This window comes from Paramormyrops kingsleyae, chromosome 1 (assembly GCF_048594095.1).
Source record: "Paramormyrops kingsleyae isolate MSU_618 chromosome 1, PKINGS_0.4, whole genome shotgun sequence".
NCBI lineage: Eukaryota > Metazoa > Chordata > Actinopteri > Osteoglossiformes > Mormyridae > Paramormyrops > Paramormyrops kingsleyae.
In genome coordinates, this window is record NC_132797.1 from 48,877,644 (window position 1) to 48,902,226 (window position 24,583).

Below are 24,583 nucleotides of genomic sequence, written 5' to 3' on the forward strand. Positions count from 1 at the left end.
TATGGTGTTGCTATGCAATTCTAGGTGGTTGCTAAGGTGTTGCTAGGTGGTTGCTAGGTGCTGCAAGTTGGTTGCTATGATGTCAGAACGCGTTGCTATGGTCTCAGTAGCTGGTTGCTAGGCATATCTAGATGGTTGCTATGGTGTTGCTATGCAATTATAGATGGTTGCTAAGGTGTTGCTAGGTGGTTGCTAGGTGCTGCAAGTGGGTTGCTATGATGTCAGAAGGCGTTGCTATGGTCGCAGTAGCTGGTTGCTAGGCATAGCTAGATGGTTGCTATGGTGTTGCTATGCAATTCTAGGTGGTTGCTAAGGTGTTGCTAGGTGGTTGCTAGGTGCTGCAAGTGGGTTGCTATGATGTCAGAAGGCGTTGCTATGGTATCAGTAGCTGGTTGCTAGGCATAGCTAGATGGTTGCTATGGTGTTGCTATGCAATTCTAGGTGGTTGCTAAGGTGTTGCTAGGTGGTTGCTAGGTGCTGCAAGTCGGTTGCTATGATGTCAGAAGGCGTTGCTATGTTCTCAGTAGCTGGTTGCTAGGCATAGCTAGATGGTTGCAATGGTGTTGCTATGCAATTCTAGGTGGTTGCTAAGGTGTTGCTAGGTGGTTGCTAGGTGCTGCAAGTGGATTGCTATGATGTCAGAAGGCGTTGCTATGGTCTCAGTAGCTGGTTGCTAGGCATAGCTAGATGGTTGCTATGGTGTTGCTATGCAATTCTAGGTGGTTGCTAAGGAGTTGCTAGGTGGTTGCTAGGTGCTGCAAGTGGGTTGCTATGATGTCAGAAGGCGTTGCTATGGTCTCAGTAGCTGGTTGCTAGGCATAGCTAGATGGTTGCTATGGTGTTGCTATGCAATTCTAGGTGTTTGCTAAGGTGTTGCTAGGTGGTTGCTAGGTGCTGCAAGTGGGTTGCTATGATGTCAGAAGGCGTTGCTAAGGTCTCAGTAGCTGGATGCTAGGCATAGCTAGATGGTTGCTATGGTGTTGCTATGCAATTATAGGTGGTTGCTAAGGTGTTGCTAGGTGGTTGCTAGGTGCTGCAAGTGGGTTGCTATGATGTCAGATGGCGTTGCTATGGTCTCAGTAGCTGGTTGCTAGGCATAGCTAGATGGTTGCTATGCTGTTGCTATGCAATTCTAGGTGGTTGCTAAGGTGTTGCTAGGTGGTTGCTAGGCAGTTGCTATGTGTTTGGTGATGAGGCCTGAGGTGTAATACCAAGTCTTGTTGCTGTGGCATTAACACTGGCCAAGTGGCAAAACTTTGATTGAAATGCATTGAAGTCAATGGGAGAGAACGAGGGATGAAAGACGAGTGCGGGTCAAGATGGTGGACTTGGGGTGTTGGGTGATGAGGCCTAAGGTTGAATATCGAGTGTTGTTGCTGTGGTATGAACGCTGGCCCAGTGGGAAAACTTTGACTGAAATGCATTGAAGTCAATGGGCCATTCACTGCCATGAAAAAAGACGATCCTTACTACTATTCACATGGTTAGTTAGGTATAGGCTAATGCTAGGTAAAAGTTAGCATTCAATGCATTCCTATGGGATTTTTAGTGTGTTTTAACGTGAATAACGTCACCATGGTAACATATTCTGCGCAGAAAAGTAATAGCACACCTCACACCATGAAGGACTCACTTTTGATATATAGATTACCTGGCTGCATGCTACGGTACGACCCGCATTAATTGCCGAAAATCACGGAAGAATAATAATAATAAAGTTTTTTTTTCGTGTTTGAGAGGCAATTGCACGCAATCCGTAAGGGGTACAGAGACAAACGATATGTCAATCCGTCCAGCTAAGCAAGCCCTACGATTTCGCACCAAAGTGAGCTCTGTGGCTTTCACAGGCTCAGTGCAAATTGGCAAAATGTAGTTTACTAGGTGAAGAACAATATGGGCCTTTCATTACATGAATAGGCCCATAATAAATAAAGTTTTTATTTTTCTACTTTGAGAGGCAATTGCACGCAATCCGTAAGAAGTACGGAGACAATCGATATGTCAATCCGTGCAGCTAAGTAAGCCCTACGATTTGGCACCAAAGTGAGCTCCGTGCCTTTCACGGGCTCAGCGCAAATTGGCAAAATGTAGTTTACTAGGTGAAGAACAATATGGGCCTTTCATTACATGAATAGGCCCATAACTAGAAACGAAAATTCCTGAAGAAATTTTGAGATGGGCCTATTCCGCTGACCGTGGAAGAGCCTGTGCTACTAATAAAATGGCTGGTCAGGTTACTGCTAGGTGATTGCTAAGATTTGCAAGTTAGTTGCTACGGTGCTGCTAGGTGGTTACCGAAGTGCCGCTAGGCATTGCTAGGTGGTTGCAATGTTGTTATTAGGCATTGCAAGTGTGTTGGTAGCTGGTTGCTAGGCATTGCTACGTGGTTGCTATGTTGTTGCTATGCAATTATAGGTGGTTGCTATGGTGTTGCATGGTGGTTGCTAGGTGCTGCAAGGTGTTTGCTATGGCATCAGAAGGTGTTGCAATGGTCTCAGTAGCTGGTCGCTAGGCATATCTAAATGGTTGCTATGGTGTTGCTATGCATTTTTTGGTGGTTGCTATGGTGTTGCTAGGTGGTTGCTAGCTGTTGCTAGGTGGTTGCTATGGTGTCATAAGGCATTGCTATGGTCTCAGTAGCTGGTTGCTAGGCATAGCTAGATGGTTGCTATGGTGTTGCTAGGTGGTTGCTAGGTGCTGCAAGCTGGTTGCTATGATGTCAGAAGGCGTTGCTATGGTCTCAGTAGCTGGTTGCTAGGCATAGCTAGATGGTTGCTATGGTGTTGCTATGCAATTTTAGGTGGTTGCTAAGGTGTTGCTAGGTGGTTGCTATGTTGTCAGAAGGTGTTGCTATGGGCTCAGTAGCTGGTTGCTAGGCATAGCTAGATGGTTGCTATGGTGTTGCTGTGGAATTATAGGTGGTTGCTAAGCTGTTGCTAGGTGGTTGCTAGGTGCTGCAAGTGGGTTGCTATGATGTCAGATGTCATTGCTATGGTCTCAGTAGCTGGTTGCTAGGCATAGCTAGATGGTTGCTATGGTGTTGCTATGCAATTATAGATGGTTGCTAAGGTGTTGCTAGGTGGTTGCTATGTTGTCAGAAGGTGTTGCTATGGTCTCAGTAGCTGGTTGCTAGGCATGGCTAGATGGTTGCTATGGTGTTGCTATGCAATTGTAGGTGGTTGCTAAGGTGTTGCTAGGTGGTTGCTAGGTGCTGCAAGTGGGTTGCAATGATGTCAGAAGGCGTTGCTATGGTCTCAGTAGCTGGTTGCTAGGCATAGCTAGATGGTTGCTATGGTGTTGCTATGCAATTCTAGGTGGTTGCTAAGGAGTTGCTAGGTGTTTGCTAGGTGCTGCAAGTGGGTTGCTATGTTGTCAGAAGGCGTTGCTAAGGTCTCAGTAGCTGGTTGCTAGGCATACCTAGATGGTTGCTATGGTGTTGCTATGTAATTCTAGGTGGTTGCTAAGGTGTTGCTAGGTGGTTGCTAGGTGTTGCAAGTGGGTTGCTATGATGTCAGATGGCGTTGCTATGGTCTCAGTAGCTGGTTGCTAGGCATAGCTAGATGGTTGCTATGGTGTTGCTATGCAATTCTAGGTGGTTGCTAAGGTGTTGCTAGGTGGTTGCTAGGTGCTGTAAGCTGGTTGCTATGATGTCAGAAGGCGTTGCTATGGTCTCAGTAGCTGGTTGCTAGGCATAGCTAGATGGTTGCTATGGTGTTGCTATGCAATTCTAGGTGGTTGCTAAGGTGTTGCTAGGTGGTTGCTAGGTGCTGCAAGTGGGTTGCTATGATGTCAGAAGGCCTTGCTATGGTCTCAGCAGCTGGTTGCTAGGCATAGCTAGATGGTTGCTATGGTGTTGCTATGCAATTCTAGGTGGTTGCTAAGGTGTGGCTAGGTGGTTGCTAGGTGCTGCAAGTGGGTTGCTATGATGTCAGAAGGTGTTGCTATGGTCTCAGTAGCTGGTTGCTAGGCATAGCTAGATGGTTGCTATGGTGTTGCTATGCAATTCTAGGTAGTTGCTAAGGTGTTGCTAGGTGGTTGCTAGGCAGTTGCTAGGTGTTTGGTGATGAGGCCTGAGGTTGAATACCAAGTCTTGTTGCTGTGGTATGAACGCTGGCCGAGTGGGACAACTTTGACTGAAATGCATTGAAGTCAATGGGAGAGAACGAGGGATGAAAGACGAGTGCGGGTCAAGATGTTGGACTTGGGGTGTTGGGTGATGAGGCCTGAGGTTGAATACCGAGTCTTGTTGCTGTGGTATGAATGCTGGCCGAGTGGGACAACTTTGACTGAAATACATTGAAGTCAATGGGAGAGAACGAGGGATGAAAGATGAGTGCGGGTCAAGATGGTGGACTTGGGGTGTTGGGTGATGAGGCCTAAGGTTGAATACCGAGTCTTGTTGCTGTGTTATGAACGCTGGCCCAGTGGGAAAACTTTTACTGAAATGCATTGAAGTCAATGGGAGAGAACGAGGGATGAAAGACGAGTGTGGGTCAAGATGTTGGACTTGGGGTGTTGGGTGATGAGGCCTAAGGTTGAATATCGAGTCTTGTTGCTGTGGTATGAACGCTGGCCGAGTGGGAAAACTTTGACTGAAATGCATTGAAGTCAATGGGAGGGAACGAGGGATGAAAGACGAGTGCGGGTCAAGATGTTGGACTTGCGGTGTTGGGTGATGAGGCCTAAGGTTGTATACCGAGTCTTGTTGCTGTGGTATGAACGCTGGCCGAGTGGGACAACTTTGACTGAAATGCATTGAAGTCAATGGGCCATTCACTCCCATGAAAAAAGATGCGCCTTACTACTATTCACATGGTTAGTCAGGCTAATGCTAGGTAAAAGTTAGCATTCAATGCATTCCTATGGGATTTTAAGTGTGTTTTAACGTGAATAACGTCGCCATGGTAACATATTCTGCGCAGAAAAGTAATAGCACACCTCACACCATGAAGGACTCACTTTTGATATATAGCTTGCCTGGCTGCACGCTACGGTACGACCCGCATTAATTGCCGAAAATCACGGAAGAATAATAATAATAATAAAGTTTTTTTTTCGACTTTGAGAGGCAATTGCACGCAATCCGTAAGAAGTACGGAGACAATCGATATGTCAATCCGTGCAGCTAAGTAAGCCCTACGATTTGGCACCAAAATGAGCTCTGTGCCTTTCACGGGCTCAGCGCAAATTGGCAAAATGTAGTTTACTAGGTGAAGAACAATATGGGCCTTTCATTACATGAATAGGCCCATAATAATAATAATAAAGTTTTTTTTTCGACTTTGAGAGGCAATTGCACGCAATCCGTAAGCAGTACGGAGACAAACGATATGTCAATCCGTGCAGCTAAGTAAGCCCTACGATTTGGCACCAAAGTGAGCTCCGTGCCTTTCACGGGCTCAGCGCAAATTGGCAAAATGTAGTTTACTAGGTGAAGAACAATATGGGCCTTTCATTACATGAATAGGCCCATAATAATAATAATAATAAAGTTTTTTTTTCGACTTTGAGAGGCAATTGCACGCAATCCGTAAGCAGTACGGAGACAAACGATATGTCAATCCGTGCAGCTAAGTAAGCCCTACGATTTGGCACCAAAGTGAGCTCCGTGCCTTTCACGGGCTCAGCGCAAATTGGCAAAATGTAGTTTACTAGGTGAAGAACAATATGGGCCTTTCATTACATGAATAGGCCCATAACTAGAAACGAAAATTCCTGAAGAAATTTTGAGATGGGCCTATTCTGCTGACCGAGGAAGAGCCTGTGCTACTAATAAAGTGGCTGGTCTGTGCACTGCTAGGTGATTGCTATGATGTTGCTAGTTTGGTGCTATGGTGCTGCTAGGCGGTTGCTGTAGTGCCGCTAGGCATTGCTAGGTGATTGCAATGTTGTTATTAGGCATTGCAATGCTGTTTTTAGCTGGTTGCTAGGCGTTGCTACATGGTTGTATGGTGTTGCAAGGTGGTTGCTAGGTGCTGCAAGGTGTTTGCAATGGCATCAGAAGGCCTTGCTATGGTCTCAGCAGCTGGTTGCTAGGCATAGCTAAATGGTTGCTATGGTGTTGCTATGCATTTTTTGGTGGTTGCTATGGTGTTGCTAGGTGGTTACTAGCTGCTGAAAGGTGGTTGCTATGGCCTCAGAAGGTGTTGCTATGGTCTCAGTAGCTGGTTGCTAGGCATAGCTAGATGGTTGCTATGGTGTTGCTATGCAATTATAGGTGGTTGCTAAGGTGTTGCTAGGTGGTTGCTAGGTGCTGCAAGCGGGTTGCTATGATATCAGAAGGCGTTGCTATGGTCTCAGTAGCTGGTTGCTAGGCATAGCTAGATGGTTGCTATGGTGTTGCTATGCAATTATAGGTGGTTGCTAAGGTGTTGCTAGGTGGTTGCTAGGTGCTGCAAGTGGGTTGCTATGATGTCAGATGGCGTTGCTATGGTCTCAGTAGCTGGTTGCTAGGCATAGCTAGATGGTTGCTATGGTGTTGCTATGCAATTCTAGGTGGTTGCTAAGGTGTTGCTAGGTGGTTGCTAGGTGCTGTAAGCTGGTTGCTATGATGTCAGAAGGCGTTGCTATGGTCTCAGTAGCTGGTTGCTAGGCATAGCTGGATGGTTGCTATGGTGTTGCTATGCAATTCTAGGTGGTTGCTAAGGTGTTGCTAGGTGGTTGCTATGTTGTCAGAAGGTGTTGCTATGGGCTCAGTAGCTGGTTGCTAGGCATAGCTAGATGGTTGCTAAGGTGTTGCTATGAAATTGTAGGTAGTTGCTAAGATGTTGCTAGGTGGTTGCTAGGCAGTTGCTAGGTGTTTGGTGATGAGGCCTGAGGTTGAATACCAAGTCTTATTGCTGTGGTATGAACACTGGCCGAGTGGGAAAACTTTGACTGAAATGCATTGAAGTCAATGGGAGAGAACGAGGGATGAAAGACGAGTGCGGGTCAAGATGGTGGACTTGGGGTGTTGAGTGATGAGGCCTGAGGTTGAATACCCAGTCTTATTGCTGTGGTATGAACACTGGCCGAGTGGGAAAACTTTGACTGAAATGCATTGAAGTCAATGGGAGAGAACGAGGGATGAAAGACGAGTGCGGGTCAAGATGGTGGACTTGGGGTGTTGGGTGATGAGGCCTAAGGTTGAATACCGAGTCTTGTTGCTCTGGTATGAACGCTGGCCGAGTGGGATAACTTTGACTGAAATGCATTGAAGCCAATGGGCCATTCACTCCCATGAAAAAAGATGCGCCTTACTACTATTCACATGGCTAATGCTAGGTAAAAGTTAGCATTTAATGTATTCCTATGGGGATTTTTAGTGTGTTTCAACGTGAATAACGTCGCCATGGTAACATATTCTGCGCAGAAAAGTAATAGCACACCTCACACAACCAAGGACTCACTTTTGATATATAGATTGCCTGGCTGCACGCTACGGTATGACCCGCATTAATTGCCGAAAATCTACGGAAGAATAATAAATAATAACGAGGGATGAAAGACGAGTGCGGGTCAAGATGTTGGACTTGCGGTGTTGAGTGATGAGGCCTACGGTATAATACCGAGTCTTGTTGCTGTGGGATGAACACTGGCCCAGTGGGAAAACTTTGACTGAAATGCATTGAAGTCAATGGGAGAGAACGAGGGATGAAAAAGGAGTGCGGGTCAAGATGGTGGTCTTAATGTGTTGGGTGATGAGGCCTAAGCTTGAATACCGAGTCTTGTTGCTGTGGTATGAACGCTGGCCCAGTGGGAAAACTTTGACTGAAATGCATTAAAGTCAATGGGAGAGAACGAGGGATGAAAGACGAGTGTGGGTCAAGATGTTGGACTTGAGGTGTTGGGTGATGAGGCCTAAGGTTCAATACCGAGTCTTGTTGCTGTGGTATGAACGCTGGCCGAGTGGGACAACTTTGACTGAAATGCATTGAAGTCAATGGGCCATTCACTCCCATGAAAAAAGATGCGCCTTACTACTATTCACATGGCTAATGCTAGGTAAAAGTTAGCATTTAATGCATTCCTATGGGATTTTAAGTGTGTTTTAACGTGAATAATGTCGCCATGGTAACATATTCTGCGCAGAAAAGTAATAGCACACCTCACACCATGAAGGACTCACTTTTGATATATAGCTTGCCTGGCTGCACGCTACGGTACGACCCGCATTAATTGCCGAAAATCACGGAAGAATAATAATAATAAATAACTAGAAACGAAAATTCCTGAAGAAATTTTGAGATGGGCCTATTCTGCTGACCGAGGAAGAGCCTGTGCTACTAATAAAGTGGCTGGTCTGTGCACTGCTAGGTGATTGCTATGATGTTGCTAGTTTGGTGCTATGGTGCTGCCAGGCGGTTGCTGTAGTGCCGCTAGGCATTGCTAGGTGGTTGCAATGTTGTTATTAGGCATTGCAAGGGTGTTGGTAGCTGGTTGCTAGGCGTTGCTATATGGTTGCTATGGTGTTGCATGGTGGTTGCTAGGTGCTGCAAGGTGTTTGCAATGGCATCAGAAGGCCTTGCTATGGTCTCAGCAGCTGGTTGCTAGGCATAGCTAAATGGTTGGTATGGTGTTGCTATGCATTTTTTGGTGGTTGCTATGGTGTTGCTAGGTGGTTACTAGCTGCTGAAAGGTGGTTGCTATGGCCTCAGAAGGTGTTGCTAAGGTCTAAGTAGCTGGTTGCTAGGCATACCTAGATGGTTGCTATGGTGTTGCTATGGAATTATAGGTGGTTGCTAAGGTGTTGCTAGGTGGTTGCTATGTTGTCAGAAGGTGTTGCTATGGGCTCAGTAGCTGGTTGCCAGGCATAGCTAGATGGTTGCTATGGTGTTGCTATGGAATTATTGGTGGTTGCTAAGGTGTTGCTAGGTGGTTGCTAGGTGCTGCAAGTGGGTTGCTATGATGTCAGATGGAGTTGCTATGGTCTCAGTAGCTGGTTGCTAGGCATAGCTAGATGGTTGCTATGGTGTTGCTATGCAATTCTAGGTGGTTGCTAAGGTGTTGCTAGGTGGTTGCTATGTTGTCAGAAGGTGTTGCTATGGGCTCAGTAGCTGGTTGCTAGGCATAGCTAGATGGTTGCTAAGGTGTTGCTATGAAATTGTAGGTAGTTGCTAAGGTGTTGCTAGGTGGTTGCTAGGCAGTTGCTATGTGTTTGATGGTGAGGTCTGAGGTGTAATACCAAGTCTTGTTGCTGTGGCATTAACACTGGCCAAGTGGCAAAACTTTGATTGAAATACATTGAAGTCAATGGGAGAGAACGAGGGATGAAAGGCGAGTGCGGGTCAAGATGGTACACTTGGGGTGTTGGGTGATGAGGCCTAAGATTGAATACTGAGTCTTGTTGCTGTGGTATGAACGCTGGCCGAGTGGGACAACTTTGACTGAAATGCATTGAAGTCAATGGGAGAGAACGAGGGATGAAAGACGAGTGCGGGGCAAGATGTTGGACTTGGGGTGTTGGGTGATGAGGCCTAAGGTTGAATACCGAGTGTTGTTGCTGTGGTATGAACGCTGTCCGAGTGGGACAACTTAGACTGAAATGCATTGAAGTCAATGGGAGAGAACGAGGGATGAAAGACGAGTGCGGGTCAGGATGGTGGTCTTGGGTTGTTGGGTGATGAGGCCTAAGGTTGAATATCGAGTCTTGTTGCTGTGGTATGAACGCTGGCCGAGTAGGAAAACTTTGACTGAAATGCATTGAAGTCAATGGGAGAGAACGAGGGATGAAAAATGAGTGCGGGTCAAGATGTTGGACTTGGGGTGTTGGGTGATGAGGCCTAAGGTTGAATACCGAGTCTTGTTGCTGTGGTATGAACGCTAGCCGAGTGGGACAACTTTGACTGAAATGCATTGAAGTCAATGGGCCATTCACTGCCATGAAATAAGACGATCCTTACTACTATTGACATGGTTAGTTAGGTATAGGCTAATGCTAGGTAAAAGTTAGCATTCAATGCATTCCTATGGGATTTTTAGTGTGTTTTAACATGAATAACGTCACCATGGTAACATATTCTGCGCAGAAAAGTAATAGCACACCTCACACCATGAAGGACTCACTTTTGATATATAGATTACCTGGCTGCATGCTACGGTACGACCCGCATTAATTGCCGAAAATCACGGAAGAATAATAATAATAAAGTTTTTTTTTCGTGTTTGAGAGGCGATTGCACGCAATCCGTAAGGAGTACAGAGACAAAAGATATGTCAATCCGTCCAGCTAAGCAGGCCCTACGATTTGGCACCAAAATGAGCTCCGTGCCTTTCACGGGCTCAGCGCAAATTGGCAAAATGTAGTTTACTAGGTGAAGAACAATATGGGCCTTTCATTACATGAATAGGCCCATAATAAATAATAAAGTTTTTTTTCCACTTTGAGAGGGAATTGCACGCAATCCGTAAGCAGTACGGAGACAAACGATATGTCAATCCGTCCGGCAAGGTAAGCCCTACGATTTGGCCCCAACGTGAGCTCCATGCCTTTCACGGGCTCAGCGCAAATTGGCAAAATGTAGTTTACTAGGTGAAGAACAATATGGGCCTTTCATTACATGAATAGGCCCATAATAATAATAAAGTTTTTTTTTCGACTTTGAGAGGCAATTGCACGCAATCCGTAAGAAGGACGGAGACAATCGATATGTCAATCCGTGCAGCTAAGTAAGCCCTACGATTTGGCACCAAAGTGAGCTCCGTGCCTTTCACGGGCTCAGCGCAAATTGGCAAAATGTAGTTTACTAGGTGAAGAACAATATGGGCCTTTCATTACATGAATAGGCCCATAACTAGAAACGAAAATTCCTGAAGAAATTTTGAGATGGGCCTATTCTGCTGACCGAGGAAGAGCCTGTGCTACTAATAAAGTGGCTGGTCTGTGCACTGCTAGGTGATTGCTAAGATTTGCAAGTTAGGTGGTACGGTGCAGGTAGGTGGTTAGTGAAGTGCCGCTAGGCATTGCTAGGTGGTTGCAATGTTGTTATTAGGCATTGCAAAGATGTTGGCAGCTGGATGCTAGGCGTTGCTACGTGGTTACTATGGTGTTGCATGGTGGTTGCTTGGTGCTGCAAGGTGGTTGCTATGGCATCAGAAGGCGTTGCTATGGTCTCAGTAGCTGGTTGCTAGGCATAGCTAGATGGTTGCTATGGTGTTGCTATGCAATTATCGGTGGTTGCTAAGGTGTTGCTATGGTGTCGGAAGGCGTTGCTATGGTCTCAGTAGCTGGTTGCTAGGTGGTTGCTAGGCATAAGTAGGTGGTTGCTATGGTGTTGCTATGCAATTTTAGGTGGTTGCTAAGGTGTTGCTAGGTGGTTGCTATGTTGTCGGAAGGCGTTACTATGGTCTCAGTAGCTGGTTGCTAGGTGGTTGCTAGGCATAGCTAGGTGGTTGCTATGGTGTTGCTATGCAATTTTCTGTGGTTGCTATGGTGTTGCTATGCAATTCTAGGTGGTTGCTAAGGTGTTGCTAGGTGGATGCTAGGTGCTGCAAGTGGGTTGCTATGATGTCAGAAGTCGTTGCTATAGTCTCAGTAGCTGGTTGCTAGGCATAGCTAGATGGTTGCTATGGTGTTGCTATGCAATTCTAGGTGGTTGCTAAGGAGTTGCTAGGTGGTTGCTAGGTGCTGCAAGTGGGTTGCTATGATGTCAGAAGGCGTTGCTATGGTCTCAGTAGCTGGTTGCTAGGCATAGCTAGATGGTTGCTATGGTGTTGCTATGCAATTCTAGGTAGTTGCTATGGTGTTGCTAGGTGGTTGCTAGGCAGTTGCTAGGTGTTTGGTGATGAGGCCTGAGGTTGAATACCAAGTCTTGTTGCTGTGGTATGAACGCTGGCCGAGTGGGACAACTTTGACTGAAATGCATTGAAGTCAATGGGAGAGAACGAGGGATGAAAGACGAGTGCGGGTCAAGATGTTGGACTTGGGGTGTTGGGTGATGAGGCCTGAGGTTGAATACCGAGTCTTGTTGCTGTGGTATGAACGCTGGCCGAGTGGGACAACTTTGACTGAAATGCATTGAAGTCAATGGGAGAGAACGAGGGATGAAAGACGAGTGCGGGTCAAGATGTTGGACTTGGGGTGTTGGGTGATGAGGCCTGAGGTTGAATACCGAGTCTTGTTGCTGTGGTATGAACGCTGGCCGAGTGGGACAACTTTGACTGAAATGCATTGAAGTCAATGGGAGAGAACGAGGGATGAAAGACGAGTGCGGGTCAAGATGTTGGACTTGGGGTGTTGGGTGATGAGGCCTGAGGTTGAATACCGAGTCTTGTTGCTGTGGTATGAACGCTGGCCGAGTGGGACAACTTTGACTGAAATGCATTGAAGTCAATGGGAGAGAACGAGGTATGAAAGACGAGTGCGGGTCAAGATGTTGGACTTGGGGTGTTGGGTGATGAGGCCTAAGGTTGAATAACAAGTCTTGTTGCTCTGGTATGAACGCTGGCCGAGTGGGACAACTTTGACTAAAATGCATTGAAGCCAATGGGAGAGAACGAGGGATGAAAGACGAGTGCGGGTCAGGATGGTGGACTTGGGGTGTTGGGTGATGAGGCCTAAGGTTGAATACCGAGTCTTGTTGCTGTGGCATGAACGCTGGCCGAGTGGGTAAACTTTGACTGAAATGCATTGAAGTCAATGGGAGAGAACGAGGGATGAAAGACGAGTGCGGGTCAAGATGTTGGACTTGTGGTGTTGGATGATGAGGCCTAAGGTTTAATACCGAGTCTTGTTGCTGTGGCATAAACGTTGGCCCAGTGGGAAAACTTTGACTGAAATGCATTGAAGTCAATGGGAGAGAACGAGGGATGAAAGACGAGTGCGGGTCAAGATGGTGGACTTGGGGTGTTGGGTGATGAGGCCTAAGGTTGAATACCGAGTCTTGTTGCTGTGGTATGAACGCTGGCCCAGTGGGAAAACTTTGACTGAAATGCATTAAAGTCAATGGGAGAGAACGAGGGATGAAAGACGAGTGTGGGTCAAGATGTTGGACTTGAGGTGTTGGGTGATGAGGCCTAAGGTTCAATACCGAGTCTTGTTGCTGTGGTATGAACGCTGGCCGAGTGGGACAACTTTGACTGAAATGCATTGAAGTCAATGGGCCATTCACTCCCATGAAAAAAGATGCGCCTTACTACTATTCACATGGCTAATGCTAGGTAAAAGTTAGCATTTAATGCATTCCTATGGGATTTTAAGTGTGTTTGAACGTGAATAACGTCGCCATGGTAACATATTCTGCGCAGAAAAGTAATAGCACACCTCACACAACCAAGGACTCACTTTTGATATATAGATTGCCTGGCTGCACGTAACGGTACGACCCGCATTAATTGCCGAAAATCTACGGAAGAATAATAATAATAAATAAATAATAAAGTTTTTTTTCGACTTTGAGAGGCAATTGCACGCAATCCTTAAGGAGGACGGAGACAAGCGATATGTCAATCCGTCCGGCTAGGTAAGCCCTACGATTTGTCACCAAATTGAGCTCCGTGCCTTTCACGGGCTCAGCGCAAATTGGCAAAATGTAATTTACTAGGTGAAGAGTAATATGGGCCTTTCATTACATGAATAGGCCCATAACTAGAAACGAAAATTCCTGAAGAAATTTTGAGATGGGCCTATTCTGCTGACCGAGGAAGAGCTGGTGCTTTTACTTATTGATTTAATTATTTAGTCTTGTTGCTGTGGCAGAAGTATTGGCCAAATAATGAAACTTTGACAGAAATGCATTGAAGTCAATGTGAGAGAACGAGGGATGAAGGACGAGTGCGGGTCAGGATGGGGGTCTTAAGGTGTTGGGTGATGGTGCCTGAGGTTTTATAACGAGTCTTATTGTTGTGGCATAAACCCTGGCCTAGTAGGAAAACTTTGACCGAAATGCATTGAAGTCAATGGGAGAGAACGAGGGATGAAAGACGAGTGCGGGTGAAGGTGTTGGACTTGGGGTGTTTGGTGAAGAGGCCTAAGGTTGAATACCAAGTCTTGTTGCTCTGGTATGAACGCTGGCCGAGTGGGAAAACTTTGACTGAAATGCATTGAAGTCAATGGGAGAGAACGAGGGATGAAAGACGAGTGCGGGTCAGGATGGTGGTCTTAAGTTGTTGGGTGATGAGGCCTAAGGTTGAATACCGAGTCTTCTTGCTCTGGTATGAACGCTGGCCGAGTGGGACAACTTTGACTGAAATGCATTGAAGCCAATGGGCCATTCACTCCCATGAAAAAAGATGCGCCTTACTACTATTCACATGGCTAATGCTAGGTAAAAGTTAGCATTTAATGCATTCCTATGGGATTTTAAGTGTGTTTGAACGTGAATATCGTCGCCATGGTAACATATTCTGCGCAGAAAAGTAATAGCACACCTCACACAACCAAGGACTCACTTTTGATATATAGATTGCCTGTCTGCACGCTACGGTACGACCCGCATTAATTGCCGAAAATCACGGAAGAATAATAAATAATAAATGAAAGACGAGTACGGGTCAGGATGGTGGTCTTAAGGTGTTGTGTGATGAGGCCTAAGGTTGAATACCAAGTCTTGTTGCTGTGGTATGAACGCTGGCCCAGTGGGACAACTTTGACTGAAATGCATTGAAGTCAATGGGAGAGAACGAGGGATGAAAGACGAGTGCGGGTCAAGATGTTGGACTTGCGGTGTTGGGTGATGAGGCCTAAGGTTGAATACCGAGTGTTGTTGCTGTGGTATGAACATTGGCGGAGTGGGACAACTTTGACTGAAATGCATTGAAGTCAATGGGAGAGAACGAGGGATGAAAGACGAGTGCGGGTCAAGATGGTGGTCTTGGGGTGTTGGGTGATGAGGCCTGAGGTTGAATACCTAGTCTTGTTGCTGTGGTATGAACGCTGGCCGAGTGGGAAAACTTTGACTGAAATGCATTGAAATCAATGGGAGGGAACGAGGGATGAAAGACGAGTGCGGGTCAAGATGTTGGACTTGGGGTGTTGGGTGATGAGGCCTAAGGTTGAATACCGAGCCTTGTTGCTGTGGTATGAACACTGGCGGAGTTGGGCAACTTTGAATGAAATGCATTAAAGTCAATGGGAGAGAACGAGGGATGAAAGACGAGTGCGGGTCAAGATGTAGGACTTGGGGTGATGGGTGATGAGGCCTAAGGTTGAATACCGAGTCTTGTTGCTGTGGTATGAACGCTGGCCGAGTGGGACAACTTTGACTGAAATGCATTGAAGTCAATGTGAGAGAACGAGGGATGAAGGACGAGTGCGGGTCAGGATGGGGGTCTTAAGGTGTTGGGTGATTGTGCCTGAGGTTTAATAACAAGTCTTATTGTTGTGGCATAAACCCTCGCCTAGCAGGAAAACTTTGAACGAAATGCATTAAAGTCAATGGGAGAGAACGAGGGATGAAAGACGAGTGCGGGTCAAGATGTTGGACTTGGAGTGTTGGGTGATGATGCCTAAGGTTGAATACCAAGTCTTGTTCCTCTGGTATGAACGCTGGCCGAGTGGGACAACTTTGACTGAAATGCATTGAAGCCAATGGGCCATTCACTCCCATGAAAAAAGACGCGCCTTACTACTATTCACATGGCTAATGCTAGGTAAAAGTTAGCATTTAATGCATTCCTATGGGATTTTTAGCGTGTTTTAACGTGAATAACGTCGCCATGGTAACATATTCTGCGCAGAAAAGTAATAGCACACCTCACACAACCAAGGACTCACTTTTGATATATAGATTGCCTGGCTGCACGCTACGGTACGACCCGCATTAATTGCCGAAAATCTACGGAAGAATAATAATAATAACTAGAAACGAAAATTCCTGAAGAAATTTTGAGATGGGCCTATTCCGCTGACCGTGGAAGAGCCTGTGCTACTAATAAAATGGCTGGTCTGTGTACTGCTAGGTGATTGCTAAGATTTGCAAGTTAGTTGCTACGGTGCTGCTACGTGGTTACCGAAGTGCCGCTAGGCATCGCTAGGTGGTTGCAATGTTGTTATTAGGCATTGCAAGTGTGTTGGTAGCTGGTTGCTAGGCATTGCTATGTGGTTGCTATGGTGTTGCTATGCATTTTTTGGTGGTTGCTATGGTGTTGCTAGGTGGTTACTAGCTGCTGAAAGGTGGTTGCTATGGCCTCAGAAGGTGTTGCTATGGTCTCAGTGTCTGGTTGCTAGGCATAGCTAAATGGTTGCTATGGTGTTGCTATGCATTTTTTGGTGGTTGCTATGGTGTTGCTAGGTGGTTGCTAGGTGCTGCAAGTGGGTTGCTATGATGTCAGAAGGTGTTGCTATGGTCTCAGTATCTGGTTGCTAGGCATAGCTAAATGGTTGCTATGGTGTTGCTATGCATTTTTTGGTGGTTGCTATGGTGTTGCTAGGTGGTTGCTAGGTGCTGCAAGTGGGTTGCTATGATGTCAGAAGGCGTTGCTAAGGTCTCAGTAGCTGGTTGCTAGTCATAGCTAGATGGTTGCTATGGTGTTGCTATGCAATTCTAGGTGGTTGCTAAGGTGTTGCTAGGTGGTTGCTAGGTGCTGCAAGTGGGTTGCTATGATATCAGATGGTGTTGCTATGGTCTCAGTTGCTGGTTGCTAGGCATAGCTAGATGGTTGCTATGCTGTTGCTATGCAATTCTAGGTGGTTGCTAAGGTGTTGCTAGGTGGTTGGTAGGTGCTGCAAGCTGGTTGCTATGATGTCAGAAGGCGTTGCTATGGTCTCAGTAGCTGGTTGCTAGGCATAGCTAGATGGTTGCTATGGTGTTGCTATGCAATTCTAGGTGGTTGCTAAGGTGTTGCTAGGTGGTTGCTAGGTGCTGCAAGCGGGTTGCTATGATGTCAGAAGTCGTTGCTATGGTCTCAGTAGCTGGTTGCTAGGCATAGCTAGATGGTTGCTATGGTGTTGCTATGCAATTCTAGGTGGTTGCTAAGGAGTTGCTAGGTGGTTGCTAGGTGCTGCAAGTGGGTTGCTATGATGTCAGAAGGCATTGCTATGGTCTCAGTAGCTGGTTGCTAGGCATAGCGAGATGGTTGCTATGGTGTTGCTATGCAATTATAGGTGGTTGCTAAGGAGTTGCTAGGTGGTTGCTAGGTGCTGCAAGTGGGTTGCTATGATGTCAGAAGGCGTTGCTATGGTCTCAGTAGCTGGTTGCTAGGCATAGCTAGATGGTTGCTATGGTGTTGCTATGCAATTCTAGGTAGTTGCTAAGGTGTTGCTAGGTGGTTGCTAGGCAGTTGCTAGGTGTTTGGTGATGAGGCCTGAGGTTGAATACCAAGTCTTGTTGCTGTGGTATGAACGCTGGCCGAGTGGGACAACTTTGACTGAAATGCATTGAAGTCAATGGGAGAGAAAGAGGGATGAAAGACGAGTGCGGGTCAAGATGGTGGACTTGGGGTGTTGGGTGATGAGGCCTGAGGTCAAATACCGAGTCTTGTTGCTGAGGCATGAACGCTGGCCGAATAGCAAAACTTTAACTGAAATGCATTGAAGTCAATGGGAGAGAACGAGGGATGAAAGACGAGTGCGGGTCATGATGGCGGTCATGGGGTGTTGGGTGATGAGGTCTGAGGTCGAATACCGAGTCTTGTTGCTGAGGCATGAACGCTGGCCGAATAGCAAAACTTTAACTGAAATGCATTGAAGTCAATGGGAGAGAACGAGGGATGAAAGACGAGTGCGGGTCAGGATGGTGGACTTGGGGTGTTGGGTGATGAGGCCCAAGGTTGAATACCGAGTCTTGTTGCTGTGGCATGAACGCTGGCCGAGTGGGAAAACTTTGACTGAAATGCATTGAAGTCAATGGGAGAGAACGAGGGATGAAAGACGAGTGCGGGTCAAGATGTTGGACTTGCGGTGTTCAGTGATGAGGCCTACGGTATAATACCGAGTCTTGTTGCTGTGGTATGAATACTGGCCCAGTGGGAAAACTTTGACTGAAATGCATTGAAGTCAATGGGAGAGAACGAGGGATGAAAGACGAGTGCGGGTCAAGATGTTGGACTTGCGGTGTTCAGTGATGAGGCCTACGGTATAATACCGAGTCTTGTTGCTGTGGTATGAACACTGGCCCAGTGGGAAAACTTTGACTGAAATGCATTGAAGTCAATGGGAGAGAACGAGGGATGAAAGACGAGTGCGGGTCAAGATGGTGGAGTTGGGGTGTTGGGTGATGAGGCCTGAGGTTGAATACCGAGTCTTGTTGCTGTGGTATGAACGCTGGCCGAGTGGGACAACTTTGACTGAAATGCATTGAAGTCAATGGGAGAGAACGAGGGATGAAAGACGAGTGCGGGTCAAGATGTTGGACTTGGGGTGTTGGGTGATGAGGCCTGAGGTTGAATACCGAGTCTTGTTGCTGTGGTATGAACGCTGGCCGAGTAGGACAACTTTGACTGAAATGCATTGAAGCCAATGGGCCATTCACTCCCATGAAAAAAGATGCGCCTTACTACTATTCACATGGCTAATGCTAGGTAAAAGTTAGCATTTAATGCATTCCTATGGGATTTTTAGTGTGTTTTAACGTGAATAACATCGCCATGGTAACATATTCTGCGCAGAAAAGTAATAGCACACCTCACACAACCAAGGACTCACTTTTGATATATAGATTGCCTAGCTGCACGCTACGGTACGACCCGCATTAATTGCCGAAAATCTACGGAAGAATAATAAATAATAAACTAGAAACGAAAATTCCTGAAGAAATTTTGAGATGGGCCTATTATGCTGACCGAGGAAGAGCCTGTGCTACTAATAAAGTGGCTGGTCTGTGCACTGCTAGGTGATTGCTATGATGTTGCTAGTTTGGTGCTATGGTGCTGCTAGGCGGTTGCTGTAGTGCCGCTAGGCATTGCTAGGTGGTTGCAATGTTGTTATTAGGCATTGCAAGGGTGTTGGTAGCTGGTTGCTAGGCATTGCTACATGGTTGCTATTGTGTTGCATGGTGGTTGCTAGGTGCTGCAAGGTGTTTGCAATGGCATCAGAAGGCCTTGCTATGGTCTCAGCAGCTGGTTGCTAGGCATAGCTAAATGGTTGCTATGGTGTTGCTATGCATTTTTTGGTGGTTGCTATGGTGTTGCTAGGTGGTTACTAGCTGCTGAAAGGTGGTTGCTATGGCCTCAGAAGGGGTTGCTATGCTCTCAGTAGCTGGTTGCTAGGCATAGCTAGATGGTTGCTATGGTGTTGCTATGCAATTCTAGGTGGTTGCTAAGGTGTTGCTAGGTGGTTGCTAGGTGCTGCAAGCGGGTTGCTATGATGTCAGAAGGCGTTGCTATGGTCTCAGTAGCTGGTTGCTAGGCATAGCTAGATGGTTGCTATGGTGTTGCTATGCAATTCTAGGTGGTTGCTAAGGTATGGGTAGGTGGTTGCTAGGTGCTGCAAGCTGGTTGCTATGATGTCAGAAGGCGTTGCTATGGTCTCAGTAGCTGGTTGCTAGGCATAGCTAGATGGTTGCTATGGTGTTGCTATGCAATTTTAGGTGGTTGCTAAGGTGTTGGTAGGTGGTTGCTAGGTGCTGCAAGCTGGTTGCTATGATGTCAGAAGGCGTTGCTATGGTCTCAGTAGCTGGTTGCTAGGCATAGCTAGATGGTTGCTATGGTGTTGCTATGCAATTCTAGGTGGTTGCTAAGGTGTTGCTAGGTGGTTGCTATGTTGTCAGATGGCGTTGCTATGGTCTCAGTAGCTGGTTGCTAGGCATAGCTAGATGGTTGCTATGGTGTTGCTATGCAATTCTAGGTGGTTGCTAAGGTGTTGCTAGGTGGTTGCTAGGTGCTGCTAGTGGGTTGCTATGATGTCAGAAGGCGTTGCTAAGGTTTCAGTAGCTGGTTGCTAGGCATAGCTAGATGGTTGCTATGGTGTTGCTATGCAATTCTAGGTGGTTGCTAAGGTGTTGCTAGGTGGTTGCTATGTTGTCAGAAGGTGTTGCTATGGTCTCAGTAGCTGGTTGCTAGGCATAGCTAGATGGTTGCTAAGGTGTTGCTATGAAATTGTAGGTAGTTGCTAAGCTGTTGCTAGGTGGTTGCTAGGCAGTTGCTATGTGTTTGGTGATGAGGCCTGAGGTTTAATACCAAGTCTTGTTGCTGTGGCATTAACACTGGCCAAGTGGCAAAACTTTGATTGAAATGCATTGAAGTCAATGGGAGAGAACGAGGGATGAAAGACGAGTGCGGGTCAAGATGATGGACTTGGGGTGTTGGGTGATGAGGCCTAAGGTTGAATACCGAGTCTTGTTGCTGTGGTATGAACGCTGGCCGAGAGGGACAACTTTGACTGAAATGCATTGAAGTCAATGGGAAAGAACGAGGGATGAAAGACGAGTGTGGGTCAAGATGTTGGACTTGTGGTGTTGGGTGATGAGGCCTAAGGTTGAATACCGAATCTTGTTGCTGTGGCATAAACGTTGGCCCAGTGGGAAAACTTTGACTGAAATGCATTGAAGTCAATGGGAGAGAACGAGGGATGAAAGACGAGTGCGGGTGAAGATGGTGGTCTTGAGGTGTTTGGTGATGAGGACTAAGGTTGAATTCCTAGTCTTGTTGCTGTGGTATGAACACTGGCCGAGTAGGAAAACTTTGACTAAAATCTATTGAAGTCAATGGGAGAGAACGAGGGATGAAAGACGAGTGCGGGTCAAGATGGTGGACTTGGGGCGTTGGGTGATGAGGCCTGAGGTTGAATACTGAGTCTTGTTGCTGTAGTATGTACGCTGGCCCAGTGGGAAAACTTTGACTGAAATGCATTGAAGTTAATGGGAGAGAACGAGGGATGAAAGACGAGTGCGGGTCAAGATGTTGGACTTGTGGTGTTGGCTGATGAGGCCTAAGGTTGAATACCAAGTCTTGTTGCTCTGGTATGAACGCTGGCCGAGTGGGACAACTTTGACTGAAATGCATTGAAGCCAATGGGCCATTCACTCCCATGAAAAAAGATGCGCCTTACTACTATTCACTTGGCTAATGCTAGGTAAAAGTTAGCATTTAATGCATTCCTATGGGATTTTTAGTGTGTTTTAACGTAAATAATGTCGCCATGGTAACATATTCTGCGCAGAAAAGTAATAGCACACCTCACACAACCAAGGACTCACTTTTGATATATAGATTGCCTGGCTGCACGCTACGGTACGACCCGCATTAATTGCCGAAAATCTACGGAAGAATAATAATAACTAGAAACGAAAATTCCTGAAGAAATTTTGAGATGGGCCTATTCTGCTGACCGGGGAAGAGCTGGTGCTTTTACTTATTAATTTAATTATTCAGTCTTGTAGCTGTGGCAGGAGCAGTGGCCAAATAATGAAACTTTGACCAAAATGCATTGAAGTCAATGGGAGAGTACGAGGGATGAAAGACGAGTGCGGGTCAGGATGGTGGTCTGAAGGTGTTGGGTGATGAGGCCAAAGGTTGAATATCGAGTCTTGTTGCTGTGGTATGAACGCTGGCCGAGTGGGAAAACTTTGACTGAAATGCATTGAAGTCAATAGGAGAGAACGAGGGATGATAGACGAGTGCGGGTGAAGATGATGGACTTGGGGCGTTGGGTGATGAGGCCTAAGGTTGAATACCGAGTCTTGTTGCTGTAGTATGAACGCTGGCCGAGTGGGAAAACTTTGACTGAAATGCATTGAAGTCAATGGGAGAGAACGAGGGATGAAAGACGAGTGCGGGTCAGGATGGTGGACTTGGGGTGTTGGGTGATGAGGCCTGAGGTTGAATACCGAGTCTTGTTGCTGTGGTATGAACGCTGGCCGAGTGGGACAACTTTGACTGAAATGTATTGAAGTCAATGGGAGAGAACGAGGGATGAAAGACGAGTGCGGGGCAAGATGTTGGACTTGCGGTGTTGGGTGATGAGGCCTGAGGTTGAATACCGAGTGTTATTGCTGTGGCGTGAACACTGGCCGAGTAGGAGAACTTTGACTGAAATGCATTGAAGCCAATGGGCCATTCACTCCCATGAAAAAAGATGCGCCTTACTACTATTCACTTGGCTAATGCTAGGTAAAAGTTAGCATTTAATGCATTCCTATGGGATTTTTAGTGTGTTTTAACGTAAATAACGTCGCCATGGTAACATATTCTGCGCAGAAAAGTAATAGCACACCTCACACAACCAAGGACTCACTTTTGATATATAGATTGCCTGGCTGCACGCTACGGTACGACCCGCATTAATTGCCGAAAATCTACGGAAGAATAATAATAATAATAATAACTAGAAACGAAAATTCCTGAAGAAATTTTGAGATGGGCCTATTATGCTGACCGAGGAAGAGCCTGTGCTACTAATAAAGTGGCTGGTCTGTGCACTGCTAGGTGATTGCTATGATGTTGCTAGTTTGGTGCTATGGTGCTGCTAGGCGGTTGCTGTAGTGCCGCTAGGCATTGCTAGGTGGTTGCAATGTTGTTATTAGGCATTGCAAGGGTGTTGGTAGCTGGTTGCTAGGCATTGCTACATGGTTGCTATTGTGTTGCATGGTGGTTGCTAGGTGCTGCAAGGTGTTTGCAATGGCATCAGAAGGCCTTGCTATGGTCTCAGCAGCTGGTTGCTAGGCATAGCTAAATGGTTGCTATGGTGTTGCTATGCATTTTTTGGTGGTTGCTATGGTGTTGCTAGGTGGTTACTAGCTGCTGAAAGGTGGTTGCTATGGCCTCAGAAGGGGTTGCTATGCTCTCAGTAGCTGGTTGCTAGGCATAGCTAGATGGTTGCTATGGTGTTGCTATGCAATTCTAGGTGGTTGCTAAGGTGTTGCTAGGTGGTTGCTAGGTGCTGCAAGCGGGTTGCTATGATGTCAGAAGGCGTTGCTATGGTCTCAGTAGCTGGTTGCTAGGCATAGCTAGATGGTTGCTATGGTGTTGCTATGCAATTCTAGGTGGTTGCTAAGGTATGGGTAGGTGGTTGCTAGGTGCTGCAAGCTGGTTGCTATGATGTCAGAAGGCGTTGCTATGGTCTCAGTAGCTGGTTGCTAGGCATAGCTAGATGGTTGCTATGGTGTTGCTATGCAATTTTAGGTGGTTGCTAAGGTGTTGGTAGGTGGTTGCTAGGTGCTGCAAGCTGGTTGCTATGATGTCAGAAGGCGTTGCTATGGTCTCAGTAGCTGGTTGCTAGGCATAGCTAGATGGTTGCTATGGTGTTGCTATGCAATTCTAGGTGGTTGCTAAGGTGTTGCTAGGTGGTTGCTATGTTGTCAGATGGCGTTGCTATGGTCTCAGTAGCTGGTTGCTAGGCATAGCTAGATGGTTGCTATGGTGTTGCTATGCAATTCTAGGTGGTTGCTAAGGTGTTGCTAGGTGGTTGCTAGGTGCTGCTAGTGGGTTGCTATGATGTCAGAAGGCGTTGCTAAGGTTTCAGTAGCTGGTTGCTAGGCATAGCTAGATGGTTGCTATGGTGTTGCTATGCAATTCTAGGTGGTTGCTAAGGTGTTGCTAGGTGGTTGCTATGTTGTCAGAAGGTGTTGCTATGGTCTCAGTAGCTGGTTGCTAGGCATAGCTAGATGGTTGCTAAGGTGTTGCTATGAAATTGTAGGTAGTTGCTAAGCTGTTGCTAGGTGGTTGCTAGGCAGTTGCTATGTGTTTGGTGATGAGGCCTGAGGTTTAATACCAAGTCTTGTTGCTGTGGCATTAACACTGGCCAAGTGGCAAAACTTTGATTGAAATGCATTGAAGTCAATGGGAGAGAACGAGGGATGAAAGACGAGTGCGGGTCAAGATGATGGACTTGGGGTGTTGGGTGATGAGGCCTAAGGTTGAATACCGAGTCTTGTTGCTGTGGTATGAACGCTGGCCGAGAGGGACAACTTTGACTGAAATGCATTGAAGTCAATGGGAAAGAACGAGGGATGAAAGACGAGTGTGGGTCAAGATGTTGGACTTGTGGTGTTGGGTGATGAGGCCTAAGGTTGAATACCGAATCTTGTTGCTGTGGCATAAACGTTGGCCCAGTGGGAAAACTTTGACTGAAATGCATTGAAGTCAATGGGAGAGAACGAGGGATGAAAGACGAGTGCGGGTGAAGATGGTGGTCTTGAGGTGTTTGGTGATGAGGACTAAGGTTGAATTCCTAGTCTTGTTGCTGTGGTATGAACACTGGCCGAGTAGGAAAACTTTGACTAAAATCTATTGAAGTCAATGGGAGAGAACGAGGGATGAAAGACGAGTGCGGGTCAAGATGGTGGACTTGGGGCGTTGGGTGATGAGGCCTGAGGTTGAATACTGAGTCTTGTTGCTGTAGTATGTACGCTGGCCCAGTGGGAAAACTTTGACTGAAATGCATTGAAGTTAATGGGAGAGAACGAGGGATGAAAGACGAGTGCGGGTCAAGATGTTGGACTTGTGGTGTTGGCTGATGAGGCCTAAGGTTGAATACCAAGTCTTGTTGCTCTGGTATGAACGCTGGCCGAGTGGGACAACTTTGACTGAAATGCATTGAAGCCAATGGGCCATTCACTCCCATGAAAAAAGATGCGCCTTACTACTATTCACTTGGCTAATGCTAGGTAAAAGTTAGCATTTAATGCATTCCTATGGGATTTTTAGTGTGTTTTAACGTAAATAATGTCGCCATGGTAACATATTCTGCGCAGAAAAGTAATAGCACACCTCACACAACCAAGGACTCACT